The sequence below is a fragment of the Tursiops truncatus genome, chromosome 10, assembly GCF_011762595.2.
Source record: "Tursiops truncatus isolate mTurTru1 chromosome 10, mTurTru1.mat.Y, whole genome shotgun sequence".
In the NCBI taxonomy this organism is placed as follows: domain Eukaryota; kingdom Metazoa; phylum Chordata; class Mammalia; order Artiodactyla; family Delphinidae; genus Tursiops; species Tursiops truncatus.
Genome location: NC_047043.1, coordinates 86,672,004 through 86,686,716, shown reverse-complemented (window position 1 = coordinate 86,686,716; position 14,713 = coordinate 86,672,004). Strand labels below are relative to the sequence as shown.

Genomic DNA, 14,713 nt, shown 5'->3' with positions numbered 1-14,713 from the left:
GGGTGTTCTGGGGACAATCAAGAACTAATTCACTTAAATTGCGCAATCCGCTACCTGGTACGTAGGCGGCCCTTAATAAATATAAGCTTTAATACTAAAATTGCCCATCTTTGCGCACTTGTGGGAGAGCAGCTGTAGGAGGCTTTCCTAGAAGTGGAACTCCTACCTTTAACCCGTGCTCCCCGGGGCCCGACTGTGCGCGCACAAGGCCACCCAGCGGTGATACGCTGACCGCCGCCCCCCTCTGGAACCGCGCCCAGGGCCCTGCGGAGGCCGAACGCACGTGGGCGCACGCTGCCTGAGCGCAGGGCGACGCGGGGTCCCGCCGGGCGCAGGGGCGCGGAAGCGCGGGTTGGCACGCGGGCGGCGCGAGGCGCGGGACCCCGTTGGCTGCTCCGCCGCGCTCCCCGCCCCTCCCGCCCGCCCCTCTCCCCTCTTTCCCGTGCCCGCGCCGGAGCGGCGGAAGCGCAGACACCGCTCGCTTGGCGCCAGCAGCGGCCACAGCAGCCTGGCGCGCGGCGGCGGCGGCTGGCAGGCGGGCGCCGCGGGCTCGGCCGGGAACGGCGCGGACCGGGAGGCTGCGGCGGCGGCGTCTCGCGCGGGCGCGCACGGCTGCCCAGCGAGCCCCGGCGAAAGGCGGCTGACCGGCCGGCGGAACTGGCACCTGGTGAGCTAGCTGCAGGGACAGGTAGGTTGGGCATGCCCGGCTCCTCTCGCCGGCCCGGGTACTGGGATGAGCCAAATGCTGGGGCAAACTTTCCGCCCTGGCTTCACGGCTCCTCAGCCCCAAAGTTTGTTTCCGGGGTAATACACTCGATGGGTCGAGAATAAAGGCTGCCTCTCCTGGCTCTTTTGCTTGGGGGAGATTATTTTCCTCCTTCTCGGTAGAGGATTGGTTTTCTGATGGGAAGACTCCGCATCCTCGGCACGACCGTGGGGTAATGCGAGGTGGGTTCCCCTGGCTTGTCCTTATCTCAGCGGATTTGGCTAGGGAAAGTTGGGGGAAAAAAAAAAAGTTGTTCACTGTAAGGGTGCAGAGGAAGAATCCCAGGTCCATGGTGCAGAGGATGGAAATGAGATAATTTTTTGCCAGAAACCCCCTTCCTGGCCTCCAGCTCTAAGGAAGCCAGGGTGGGGGATGCCTCCGTTAGCCATCAAGTTTGCCGAGATGCATTTTCTTTCCACTTTTAAATCTGCAGTCTTGGATGGAATGCCCCGTTGCGTTTATTTGACAGGTTTTCTCTGATGGGCTGTGATCCAGTTTAATTGAGATCGGCCCCTGTTCTTGGCTGCTTCTCCGTTCTCTAAGGGGCCCTGCAAAGCTAACCAAGCAGGTACCAGAATGTTGAGAGGTCGAGATCAGAAAACCAGGAAGTGCCAACTGCACTTGGGGTGCACAGCACCTTGGGGGATTTTTTTTTCTTTTTTCTTTTGGTTTGTTTGAAATGAACAGCTTCTGGGCTCTGGTTGTGCAAAGCTCCGCACGGCTCGCCAGTCCTTGTGTCCTTTCCTGTATTGCATTTGCGTATTGATTTACAGCAGGGAGATGCACCCAGAGGAATGATTTAATAACAAACGGTGACCGGTATGGGGAGGAGAGGAAATCTCCGTTCTGAGCCGAAGGGAGGGGAACAGAGTTCTGGGAAAGGGGTGGCCAGCCTGTTCATCTCAAACCAAGATGTGGGGAAACAGAGCTAGAGAAAGCAACAGACAGGAGTTGTGTCATGTGCAGGAGGGAGGTCAGAAGCCCCAGCTCATACAGTGAGTAGGTAAATCTAGAAATAATTTTAAAATGATTAAGCAAGAATAACTGGAAAAAAAAAAGTAGGAACGCTGTATGTGCTGTGGTTTCTGTCTGCCCACATCTGTTTCCCATCTCCCCACAGAGATGAATATCACACCAGTTGAAAAAGAATTCTGATCTGTTAATAGATTGAAAACAGGAATTAATCAGAACAATGATTCAGAGCCCTTCAGAGATTGAAAGGAGTAATTGCCTTTGAAAGAGCTATTGCTTCTCAATACTGAAGTCAAATGTGTTACTTTTGCCTTGTTAACTGTGTTTACTAACAGTCATAGGACTTTGGCTGCTGTAACCTGGTATCTGTGTCTGTGGTTTTAACCTTTTGTGAGCCATGGTACTAGGGAGGAAGTTGTCTGCCGGTTAATATTCATACCCATTTGAGCAACATTAGCAAAATGCCTAATATGTGCCAGTTACTGAGTACAGTAAGATAGGTTCTTGTAAATGTTGTTCATAAAAGATGTCTGATTGGGTTCAGCCTCCTTAATGGAAAGACTGTGCCAATTATAAAAATAGTGGCTTCAGGAATTGCTGATCTTTGAATGCTTGCTTGAAGTCAGTTGAGAGTCAACATGTGGTTTGAGGACCCTGGAAAGGATCCATGTCCACCAGGGACATAGAGCAAATTGCTGCACATTTTTTTTTTTTACATGAAAGGTGAGGTTGAATCCATATGTGTGGCCCTCCTATCTAAAGATGGGATATCGGAGGCACTGAATGGCTAATTGATCTGCAGGGGAATAGATTCAGGCAGTGGCTGCCTCAGACAGTAACATTCAGCCCCATGTCCTATTTGCTATGTGGATGTCATTAAGGTCAGCCGGAAGACGTGAAGGCATTAAGTTCATTTCTCCAGGAGAACTCTAATTTTTAAATATCCTTCACACCACAACTGGGTAGCCCAAGTGTTCCTTAAAATGGCAACAAAACATTTAATAGGACCAAAGTGCTGAGCAGTTTCAACTGGAGCAGAAGATTAGCTGCAGCCTTTCTGTTGCTGATTTATGTTCAATTTTATCACTGTCACATTTCATCTATGCCTAGTTATTACAAACTAATAGCCTCTTCACTCTGCTGGCGAAGTGTCTTTCTCTTTTGTAAGTTCCTAACTCCTTCTCATGCATTCAGTACACATCTTCCAGCTTTGTTTTAACTATGTAATTTAAGTGTCCAACTTGAAGTTCTCATTAACTCTTAATATGTTTTGTGCTGAAATAGTATATAAGTGCCCCTTTCAAACTGCCAAATCTATGTATAGTTCACTATATTGTTGCAGTGCCACCAGAGAATTGTATGACTGGTTCAATGTTCTGTGTTTTCCAGTCACCAGTTAGTAAGTTGTTAGCAGTAAAATAATGTTAATTTTATGCATTGGGAGATATTCAGATGGCAGGAGAATTTTATAGATGCTGTGCATGTTTACTTGCCGTCTCTGATTCAATGATCCCCATCAGTCCATCTTTAATAAGGCTTCTGATCTTAGGGAGTTACTTTGTCTCTTTGAAGGTGGGCATCTCTGAAGTGCTCCCATGGTTTTAATAAGCATTTATTAATCATTTAATGCTGGTGGACTACTTCCTTTCTTATGCTTGATAATAATGCATTGGATAATACCCTGTTCGCAAAGATATTTGGCAGTAATTAGCATGTTGGAGCCACAGAGTATTTTAAGATAGAATATTGCTTTAAAATTGATGGGTTACAGATCTTAGTCTCAGATCTAATTTGCATAAAAAATTCAGAATCGGATCACATGTACTAAATGGTTTTTGTAAAGGACACCCCCAAGTGTCCTCCCCGCCCCATTCCCCTTCCCCACCATGGCTTAGTCTATCTCCTAAACACTATGGAACATTCTTTTTGAAAACTTGCTGCACTAGAAATGTACTTTCTTGTCGAGACTTTGTATGCCAAGTTTCAATCCATAGTATGGTTTTATTTCCCCCCTTTTTATGTGCATGTTGTAAACAAGAAATAAGGCTTTGTAATAGAAGTGCTGGCAGAACTTTATTGCATCTCAAACAGCTCTGCTACTTGGAATGTAAATATTTGTAGAATCTTTACTGTGCAAGAAACTGCCTTGCAAAAAAGTGAGGAAAAAATGACTTTTATTAAGTAGGATAAGATAATTCACAAGGTATGCATGTTCCTTACTGCAGACATATTGACATTTTAAGAAATAGATTATATACGTTACAGCAATTCCATAGCACTCTCTTAGGTGCCTTTAGAACTCAGACTAAATTTTCTGTGTTCTAAAACAGAACAACTTTGTCCCATTTGTTTTTCTAAATCTCTTGATTTTTAATGCCTTTGAAATGTTAAAAGATGAGCTCTGTAATTCTAAAAGCAATTTGATTATATTTCTGATAAATAAGCCTGACAGTATACTATTTTTAATAGGAGAAAGAATTCTTGGGATCATTGCAGTACTTCAGAAAATCTTATTTTGGGAACTAGTGCGACTCAGTTCTCGTGTCCTTTTGATTCTAACTCTGGAATATTTCTTCAGTTGGCCCACTTCCCTCCACGTCCACTCACATCATCCTACTCCAGGTCACCATCTTCTCTCCTGGGACAACTGCACTGGCTTGCCTGCCTCCTTTCTTACTTCTTTCCCCAAATCATTCTCTGCACAGCAGTCAGGGCAGTATTTTTCTTTCTTTCTTTCTTTTTTTTAATTTAGTTAAATTTAGTACTCCTCTCCTTCAAGCACTTAGGTAGCTTTCTGCTGCATTCAGAACTATTCAGTATTACCTAGAGAGCGATGTAGGATTTAAACACTGCCTATCCCTCCAGCATCATCTCCTCCCATGCTTTTGGGGATAAGAACTTAGTAGGCTTTTTTTTTATGTCTGTGGTTTTGTTGACCTCCTTCCTACCTTAGGGCTTCTTCTGTTCCTTTGCCTGGTAGCTCCCCTTAGCCTTTACCCCCAAACACACAAAACATGCTTGTGTGCGTGCGTGCACGCACGCACGCACACACAGAGGCACACACATTACAAATTCTGACTAGTGTTCATTGCTTCTTAGCTCACAGTTTAAATATCAGTTACTAAGAGAGGGCTCTCTTTCATATCCTTCCTCCTCTAAATTAGGGCACCTCTGTTACGCTCTTTCTGTTCATGTCTTCCTTAACTTTCTGATAATATTCCTCCTTATCATAACTTGGAACTATTTCCTTACCTGATTCCTTGTTGACTGTTCTGTAAGCCGTCTCGTAAGCAGTTACCACATCTGTTTTACTCGCTACTGCAAAGCAGCTCCTATCACAGTACCTGGCTCACAGTGGAGTTTGATCCACCCATGAGAATTGTGCTTTTGGGGGTGCTGAGTTTGAAGCATGTGACGGGGCACCCCTGTGACCAAAGATTCTGTCAGGAATGTCCCTGTTCGACAGAAGTCTGCAGCTGGCTTTCAAAGGGTTCTTTCTGTGGCTTCGCCCACAGTCTCTTAGATCTCTAGAATATCTGCTACTTCAGACTTATTTTGTCAAAATGGAATTAATCATTTTTCTTCCCAGGCTGGTTCCAGTTTAGATGATCTCTTCTTTCTTTGATTCTCATTGTCTTCAAGGCAAGTGACACCAGTGGTCTTTAGCACCATCCTCTTCCTTTGTTCTGTAACCAGTCAACTGATTAAAAATACAAGAAGTTTTATTTGGGTTATTATGCACCAGCTTAGGGTTCAAGTGCTTTATTCCCTTTACACTTCTTACCTAAATGCAGCAGATTAAGAAATGACCCTCCTCCCCACACTGCCTTTCTTGCTCCAGTCTTTCCAACACATGGTGCTATATTAATCCATCTTGTCATTGGACACCCACTGCCGAGAGAAAAACTGGCACTGATGCAGCCTGTCTACGTGAGACTTCTTCCCCTCATTTCCCTCCATATAGAGTGTTCCAACTACAGGTGCCGTCTTTAACTTCCCTTACAATTCAGTGTAACACTTATGGCTTCACGGTCCCTGCACCCATGGGTTCCACCCCAAGCCCCTCATTCCTGTCTCAGCTCATGTCTACCCTCAATTCACTGTTACTTCTGCCAGGAAAGCTCTTTACTTTTAATCCTACCATTTGCCCAGTGATACCCATCCATCTGTTCCTCCAAGAAGTCTTTACTCTCCCTCCCAGACTAGATTTGAGCCCCATGCTGTCTGCTCTCACCTGTGTTTTAAAATGTTCTTCTTTAGAGGGAGAATGGATTAGAGTTTAATTAACACTGTACATTAGTTTAATATCTGCCTTTCCTGATAGTCTGTGGGTGGAGTGGAACACACTTATTAGGATTTTGGTAAATATTTGTGGAATGAAAGAAAGATAGTCAGATTCTACTCTAGTTATATTAGGGCATCTTTTTTTGGACTTAAAATTATTTTAGTGTATATTTAAAGAGTTTTATTTTATCTTGCACAGTTTCTGGGTGACAAGTCATTCATTGACAATAGATGAATATCTTGATATGGTCTGAATTTAGAAAATTCTCTGACAGACCTATGCCCTAGAAGAAGCATAAGCTAGGGACTTCCTTGCTGGTGCAGTGGTTAAGAATCCGTCTCCCAATGCAGGGGACACAGGTTCGAGCCCTGGTCCGGGAAGATCCCACATGCCGCAGAGCAACTAAGCCCATGCGCCACAACTACTGAGCCTGTGCTCTAGAGCCCATGAGCCACAACTACTAAGCCTGTGTGCCACAACTATTGAAGCCCACGCACCTAGAGCCTGTGCTCCGCAAAGAAGAGTAGCCCCCCGCTCGCCTCAACTAGAGAAAGCCCACGCACAGCAAGGAAGACACAACACAACCAAAAATTAAAAAAAAAAAAGCATAAGCTAAAAGGTTGCCAGTACGAAGGATTGGTCCTTGGTGTAATTGTTTTATTTTAGTGCGAGGGGGGTAATTTGGAATTCTCAAATTTCATTATTTTATTAGAGTAAAACATTGGCATAAGAAAGAAAGAACTAAATGACTGCATCACAACAAATCAAAAGCACTTCTTCCTAAACGGTAACTAATTACTTAAAAATGGAGGAAAGCCTTATGGGCATTAAACAATCTCACCAATCATCCGTCAAACAGAAAGCCCCTCTTACAGTGCTGAATATACTCTACTTTTCTTTCACTGCTTCCCAATTAATGATCTTTTTAGAAACATGAACTGTCCTGTTGAAATCATGGAAATTCCTTGGCCCTTACAGGACTTTCTGAGTTACCTGTGGGAGTGAGTCTTGGTAACCTGCATTTTAAAACTTTTTGTTTTGAAATAATTATACTCACAGGAAGTTGCAAAGATAGTACAGAGTGCTGTATATCCTTCATCCAGCTTCCCCTGATGGTCACATTGCCTATAGCTGTTGTATGATTCCGGAACCAGGAAATTGATCCTGGTGCATTACTCTTAACTAGACAACAGATCTTATTCTGGTGTCACAATGTTTTTAGCCTGATTGCAAGAATATGTGTATACCTCTATGCCGTTTTATCCCATATATAGATTCATGTATCTAGAATTTTAATTTAAAGAACAACTATCCTGAGAGCTACAGTTTCCATGTAGTCATACACTGATGTAATATTTTTGCAAGTATCTTTGAGGTTTCAAAAGTTCCACTTCCATAGACCTTTTTCCATGCAAATATTTGTCTTCTTAAATATCATGAAATTCTTTACCTTGGAGTTGCCTGTATGTAAAAGTTGCTATGGAAATGGAAATCTTGGCATTTTATAAACCAGGATGTGACATTTGGGTGGTTCTCTGGGGTCATCAGTTTGGGAATCTGTGTTGACTTTCCATACAGAGTTCTGCAGGTAAGGATGTTTGTTTTTCAGTGTAATCAGACTTGGACAGTATTTTTATGCCACCAGGACAAAGACCCAGCTGAATACTTTCTTGTAGTTTCTAACTGAATCAGAGTCCATTATTATTTCTTACATAGAAATAGTTACTCTTTAAAATAACTTAACACATTGCAGTAGTCGGTAATGACCCTTTTCAGGCAATTAAAATCAACCCGAACAGTGTAGCTAGTGATCTAATCTGATGGCTGCTACTCAGTTGGGCTGGCTGCTTCTGTGAATGTAAAGCAGCAGAAAGTTGCTGATTACCATTCCTTGTTACTAATTCTGATGAATATTCTGAAGGCTCTGGAATACAGATAAGGCACAGTTGTACCAAAGTCGGGTGCATGCAACAGTAGACAGTACCTCCCTTACCTCTATCCATCCCCTATACTTACAAAGGCATTTACATTTGTATATATTAGACAGTTTGTCATTTTTCTCAACTATTCTTAGTGACCCTTTACTAGGACTTTTTATTTTTGCCAAGTAAAACCAACTAAGAACTGGGTATATCTGTGCAATTTGGAAATTTGAGCCTTGTGTGTCAAAGATTTTCTCTCTTTCTCACTTTTTCATACCATTAAATGAAATGTTTCTCATACGCAATGGAAAGATATAATGTTTATATTTAGTACTAATTTACTGAACTGTTATGGTGAGACCACCATGTAAAGAAGCCCAGACAAGCCTTCCCTAATATTAAGCAGTAATTGCCCCTGTGGAGTTGGTTCTCTAGTATTTAGTAGAAATATGTTTTTAAAAATAACAAAAGGGTCTCAATATATGCGTTTTGTTATGTCATGAAACAAACCACATATTCTGTGAAGATGCTTATATGTGGAGGGCATATTTCCATATAATGCGAAATGCTAGACTTATAGGCATTATTTCTTTTTAATCTAGTAGGGTCTTAATTGTCTGTTGCTGTAAATGGTTTTGCATTACGACTTGCTTGGAAATATCTTTTGTCATTTTCCTAGAAATTTCTTACGGGGTTTTCCTCCTGAATCTTGATTTTTTAAAAAATTCTTACATCTGTTTATTAATAATCTGATTATTTCTTTGTCATTCTTCTCACCCACTTTGATCCTCCCCACACACAGATTACCCAAGACATAGATTAGAATATGGAATAGATTAATACCAAATCATAAATTCATAGGGTAAGAAATACATCCATTTTGTATGCTTTCAAGCCAAAGAGAATAAAATCAAATATGGGGAGGTGTTTGCACTTTTATATAGGATTAAATGCCCGTGTTATTTAAAGTTAGTTTCTTCTTCCTCCTCCTCTTTTTCATCTCTCTTCTCCTTCTCTTCTTTTACTTAGTTTTCTTTCTTGCTTTAGGGTCATTTTTTGAATTGACTCTTCTGTACTGACCCCTAGTGGGTAAATGTTTTCAGTTGTCTCTAATTGAAAATATTACATGTATTTGTTTGCAGGTGTTCCACCCCGAACACCCAGGGATGGGAAAGGCAAGTCTAAAATACATCAAGTTTGACCATCAGAGAAAAATAACCTTAGAAAAAGATAAAGCACACATCAGCCCTGTGGGAGACTGTTTGCAAAGATGGCTGCAGTAATACTGTCCTTGGTACGCTGCACAGTGACGTGCTCTTTCTTTGCTTTAAGCAATGAACCTATTTCCCTTCCCTTTGAATCTGGGCTAGCCTATGGAATTTGAGCTACAAAATGTGGACAGAGTGAAGTGGCATGATTGTGAATGCCGAGCCTCAGCCTCAAGACACTGAGATTCCATTCTTGCCCTCTTCCTGAGACCACCATGTAAAGAAGCCCAGACAAGCCTTTTTGACAGGAGAGGCCAGGTAAAGACAGTGTCAACAGCCAGAATTGGTAGTCAGTCATGTCAGTGATCAATTAAGTCGTCAGAAGATTAAGATAATGTGAGTGACCCCAGGCAGAACTTGCAAACAAATTGCTCAGCTGAGCTCAGGTCAAATGCATAATCAGCAGCAAATAAATATGGTTAAGTGGTTCAATTCGGGGGTAATTTTTGCAGCAGTCACACATTTGAATTTAAAAAGCATATTTTTAAAAATGTAGATAAATATTTTAAAAATGTGGGGTCTTATCTCTTTTTTGTTATTTTATAAATGTTTTAGTTAGCTTTTCTTGGGTAACAAATGATCTGAAAATCTCAGGGACTTCTAACAACAGATTTTCCTCACCTGTATTACCTGTGAGCTGAGGCTTGACTCTGGGACAGCCTGGCTCCCTTCCATGCTGTGGACTGACTGTGCACCTGCCCTACGTGACTTTTCATCCTGGCGTCCAGGCTGAAGGCACAGCCATGTAGTGGATACTGTAGTGCTCCATCCAGGCCCACCAATTTAGGGCCAACATATCTACCCACGTCTGCTTGGAATATCAGCTGCCGGTGGCCCACCGGTTCATCCGTCACCTGGGAATTTCCTTTTGTGCAGGGAACTGTCTCAAGCCAAGGCTGTGCCTTTTCTTGGGTGATGGCTCATGCCAGCGACTGGCTGATACAGGGGCAAGAAAACCTGGTCCCCTGGTCTTAATTTAGGACAACTCTGGAGGGTCATCCCAGCCCCAAAAGCCCTTAAGGACCAGCTGATGTCCCCATTGCAACTACTTTAAGTTTCACAGTCCCCTCTGCCTGTTCTTGCTTTGTTTATTACTTCCTTAAACCTGTTTTTTTCAAGAGCATTTCTGCATAAACCTTCTTCGTCTCAGATTTTGTTTCCAGTGAATCCAAGTTAAGAAAGGCCCTTATCTGGGACACATTCTCATGGCAGGGGGTGGAAACCCAAGAGGCTTAGCTGAACTGTGCAGTTGCTTAAAACTTTGGCTAGAACTGGTCATATATCAGGTTTTCTAACATTTCTTTGGCCAGAAGTCACTGTAAGACCAGTAAAAAAGGTAAAGATAAGTGAATGTTTACAAAGAACAGTATAATCTACCATAGTCTACCTTATACACACAAAATATACTTTTAGTCACATGTACACAAATTATGCTCACTCCCTCCACAAGAACTATACCCCAAAAGTCTTACCTAATCATGTCATCAGACTGGAAGTCCAAGATTTAATTAAGGTCCCAGTATCTTATGAGACGGAACCAAACCAGTACTAGCACATTATAGTTTCTGCTGGGTCCTGGCATATGGCTCATACCTTGATATGCTACTGAAAAACTGCATGCCCAAGACAATGGGCAGAAACGTATTCTACTTATAGGCCTGGGGGTGAAGAAGGAATATTTGTGAATAAGACTACAGTTTACCTATATGATTTAGCTACTGCCACAATGATTCTACATAAGAAGCAACCGGAAAATTTCAGTAGCGTCAAAGAAGAGGCATTTATCTAGTTCTCACTACTGTGGATTGGCTGGGGTAGCTCTGCTGAGCTCAGCTGGGCTTGCTCATGTTTTTATGGGTGAGCTGAGAGTTGGCAGATCTTGACTGGGCTTGGCTGGGGTGCTTTGCTCAAGCTGCAGGTCTGGCTGGCTCAGGTATTTCCACATGCTATTTTGGGGTGCAAGCTAAAGGAAGCTCTGTGGTAGAAAGTATGCTTATGCCAATTGCATGGGTGCAAAAGGTAAGTGGAAACATATAAGGTCTGTTTTGATCTTGGCTTGCGACTAGCGTGCTATCACTTCTGTAGTGTTCTGTGGGCCATCACAAGAAACATGGCCAAACTCAAATTCAAGGGAGGGGAATTATCCTTTGCCACTTAAGTGGGAGGAACTGTAAAGTCACATGGCCAAGGGCGTAGGCACAGGAAGGGGTGGAGAATTGGGGCCAGTAATGCAATCTGCCATACCACCAAATCTCATATCCATTAAGCACTGTAAATTCCCTCTAGATTTCAGTTGCTTTTCAGATAAGAAACAGGAAATGTAAATGTCACTTTATTGCCCATGAATGAATTATAACTCTCTAATTGCTGCCTAAGTGGAGGAGTCCTGTATAAGGCCCAGGAATAGAGATAGAAAATATAATGAAAGCTCTCAGGGAACGTACAGTTGAATGGCAAGAACTGACATGTATTTAGAAACCTAGTGAACAGTATTATGAAATTGTGCCTAGTCATAATGCCTATGCTTCTTAATCCAGGCAAACTTCGTTTACCACTTCCTAGTTTGTGCCCTTGGCTACATTAATTGACTCTCTGCAGTCTAGTTTCTTCATCTGTAAAGCTGGAATATTGGCTCCAGCTGTGTAGATTTGTTGTAATAAATACAGGAGGTAAGGACCTTAGGAGATACATGAGGCCCTTAGGAAAACTCAGTAGTTTTGCTACCTTTTGATGTTTGTGTTTGTATTAGTGTTGGTGTCCATATTATTCACTATTTGCATTTTATAGTATATATATGCGTAGAATAATGGAGATGTGGTTTATGCTAAACGACAAGAGAGTTGAGAAGGAAAGGAAACTGAGGTGACTATCAAGTAGAATAATCAGGGAGGGCTTCCTGTCAATCTAGGACTAGGCTGAATCCTCAATGCATGGAAGGCTGGAAGTCAAAGCACACGCTGTTTGGTTGGTACGAGCTGCCCTGGCAAGTTCTTGAACTGAGGGGGCTATGTTCTACTTTGGTGGGAATAGGACTGAGTTGACGCCCTGCATTCAATTTGTGCTTTTCCTGGAGTTTCTTTTCTGTTCTTTCCGGAGGAGAAGGGCCGAAAAAGGGACATTCCAGGGCGCGGCGCTGGGCTTGCCACATTTGGGAGCGCCGCCTGAAGTTGGGCGCACAACCTCCCGCCGCCCTGCCGTTGGGCTGATGGAGGCCGCAGCACTGCTAGGGTTGCATCAGTTTTCCTGTTTGCACTATTTCTTTTTGTGACCAGGGCCCCGTCTTAAGTATTTCCAATTGAGAAACGAAACCTCCGGAAACCGAAACTTAACTAGCCGTTCTCGCTTCTGTAATTACGCTTGCTGACCGCCCCCCCTGCAACCGTCCAACCAATCAGACGGCGACTAGTGTCTTTGTTCAAAAGTCAACCAATCAGTACTCCCCACCCCTGGAAAGCCCCGCAGAACGTCCCGAACTTGTTTGTACCTGTCTATAAAAGAGCTGTACTAAACTCCACCAGGACCTTTTAGCGTCACCGGCAACGAGTGCGCGGAGGTCCAGGTTCGAACCTGCAGTAAATGACCCTTGCCGTTTGGCTTTGACTCTCGACTCTGGTGGTCTTGTGGAGGGGCCTCGCGACCTTGGGCATTTCAGAACCAGTGAGTCATTTCCTTGCTTGTTGTAGTTGAGAGCTTGTTAAGGGGCTACTTGGCAGATTGTAAGTTGTAACAGTAGAAGACGTTGCTTTGGGCGGAGTGTCAGATATTAGCGCGTGGAGGTAGATTGGAGGCGGTGTCCTGTTGTCATTGTCAGATATTAGGAGACCAAGGAGGGGGTGGATCTAGGTAAAATCCCTCTGTAAATATCTTTCATGTTTTTGTCCAAAAATCCTTATAAAGCTTAGCATGTTGGAATCTGTGTTACTAGTGAGGCCAAAAAGATTCATAGAATGCTTTAGATCAAATAACAGGTTAATGACCTAACCAGAAATGGAATCCATATTGTCCCATGTCTGGAAGCAACGCATTTTTCACTCCAGAACAGCCTCCACTTTTTTTTTTTTTTGCGGTACGCGGGCCCCTCACTGTTGTGGCCTCTCCCGTTGCGGAGCACAGGCTCCAGACGCGCAGGCTCAGTGGCCATGGCTCATGGGCCCAGCCGCTCCACTGCATGTGGGATCTTCCTGGACCGGGGCACGAACCCGTGTCCCCTGCATCGGCAGGTGGACTCCCAACCACAGCGCCACCAGGGAAGCCCCAGCCTCGACTTTTGAGAAAAAAATTTATATGACTGTAAATGGGAGCTATTGACTTGTCTTCCATGGTGATTGTGAGTGAACTTTTCTACTCATCTCAGACCCCAAGGGACCCATTTGTCTCTCAATGTAAGATTTCATCTCTAGGACTAAAATTGAGTTTACTTTTCAGGACCTCTTTCAGCTTCCCATCCCAGCTTAAAGCTGTCTCTTCCCTTCTTTGCAAGGCGGTCCGCCCTCTGCTCTTTTGGTCATGGAGTCTTTGATTGGCTCATTTTCCTTCTCCCTCATATGAATCATTTATTTTTTGCCTCTTTTTCTGTTCATTGTAAAGAGAGGAACACAGAATCTAACAAAAAGTTTCATCCACCACTGGTCCTTTCCTTTCCATTTTTCCGTATTAATATCTGGAATCCTCTTAATGGTTTTCTTTACTCCTGTCAAAATCATATGCATGTTTTAAAAAATTCAGTTTAACGACTCTCTTTTCTCTCTCTCTTTAGCTCAGTTAGCTTTATCTAAAGGTCTAAACCTATTTATGTTGTTTGCTTTATTACTGATTAGAAACTGTTGGTAATTATTTACCCCTCCCCAGGAGAGGATGATTTTTTTCCTGCCCCATCGTCGATGGCAGGCTTGGTCCCTTGACTTACTTTGGCCAATGGAATGTGAACACTTCACATTTAGTTACTTCCTGCAGGGGCTCTGGGAGCCAGTACATGGTTCTGTGTGTCCTCATCTGCTTCTGCCGCCATAGAAGCCCATGTTAAGATGGAGTTTCTGTGAGCCTGGAGCCTGAGTGACCGCCATGTGCAGAGCGCTCTGTTGACCTGCAGTAGACATCATATATGAGCATGAGATAAACTTCATTGTCACCATCTACAGAGAGTTTCAAGTTATTGGTTGGTACAGCATAACCTGCCTTATGCTGGTCAATATACAACATCTACTTGGATGTTTCAGAGCCCTTCAACCTCAATATGTGTAGAGCTGACCTCTTCAGCATCCTGGCCAGAGTTACTTTTCTACCAGTGTTCTCCACTGTCCCCACAAGAAAGCAACACCAGGATTGAATCACTTGCTCAACCCATAAACCTGGGATTTCCTGCTGACTTCTTCCCCTTTTTGAGCCCATATTGAATTAGCAACAAGTCTTGTCTTTCCTACATCCAAAATATCTGCTGAAACTGCCCAGTTCTCTCCACCTTTAAAGCCAACAGCTTCAATTAAACAACCATCATCATTTT

General features: G+C 43.4%; 1 protein-coding gene across 8 annotated transcripts in view; it reads left to right on the top strand.

Moving 5' to 3' along the window:
- The first annotated feature begins 365 nt into the window (after positions 1–365).
- Positions 366–14,713, top strand: part of CNTN3 (contactin 3) — a 321,933-nt gene continuing 307,585 nt past the window's right edge. For 2 of the 8 annotated variants that reach the window (XM_033865296.2, XM_019947642.3), the window contains exon 1: positions 397–688. The gene's annotated coding sequence lies outside the window, so the exon portion shown is untranslated. Of the gene's footprint in view, positions 689–14,713 lie in introns of all 8 variants that reach the window. The other 6 variants (XM_073787571.1, XM_033865299.2, XR_004528605.2 and 3 more) reach the window with 6 other exon arrangements.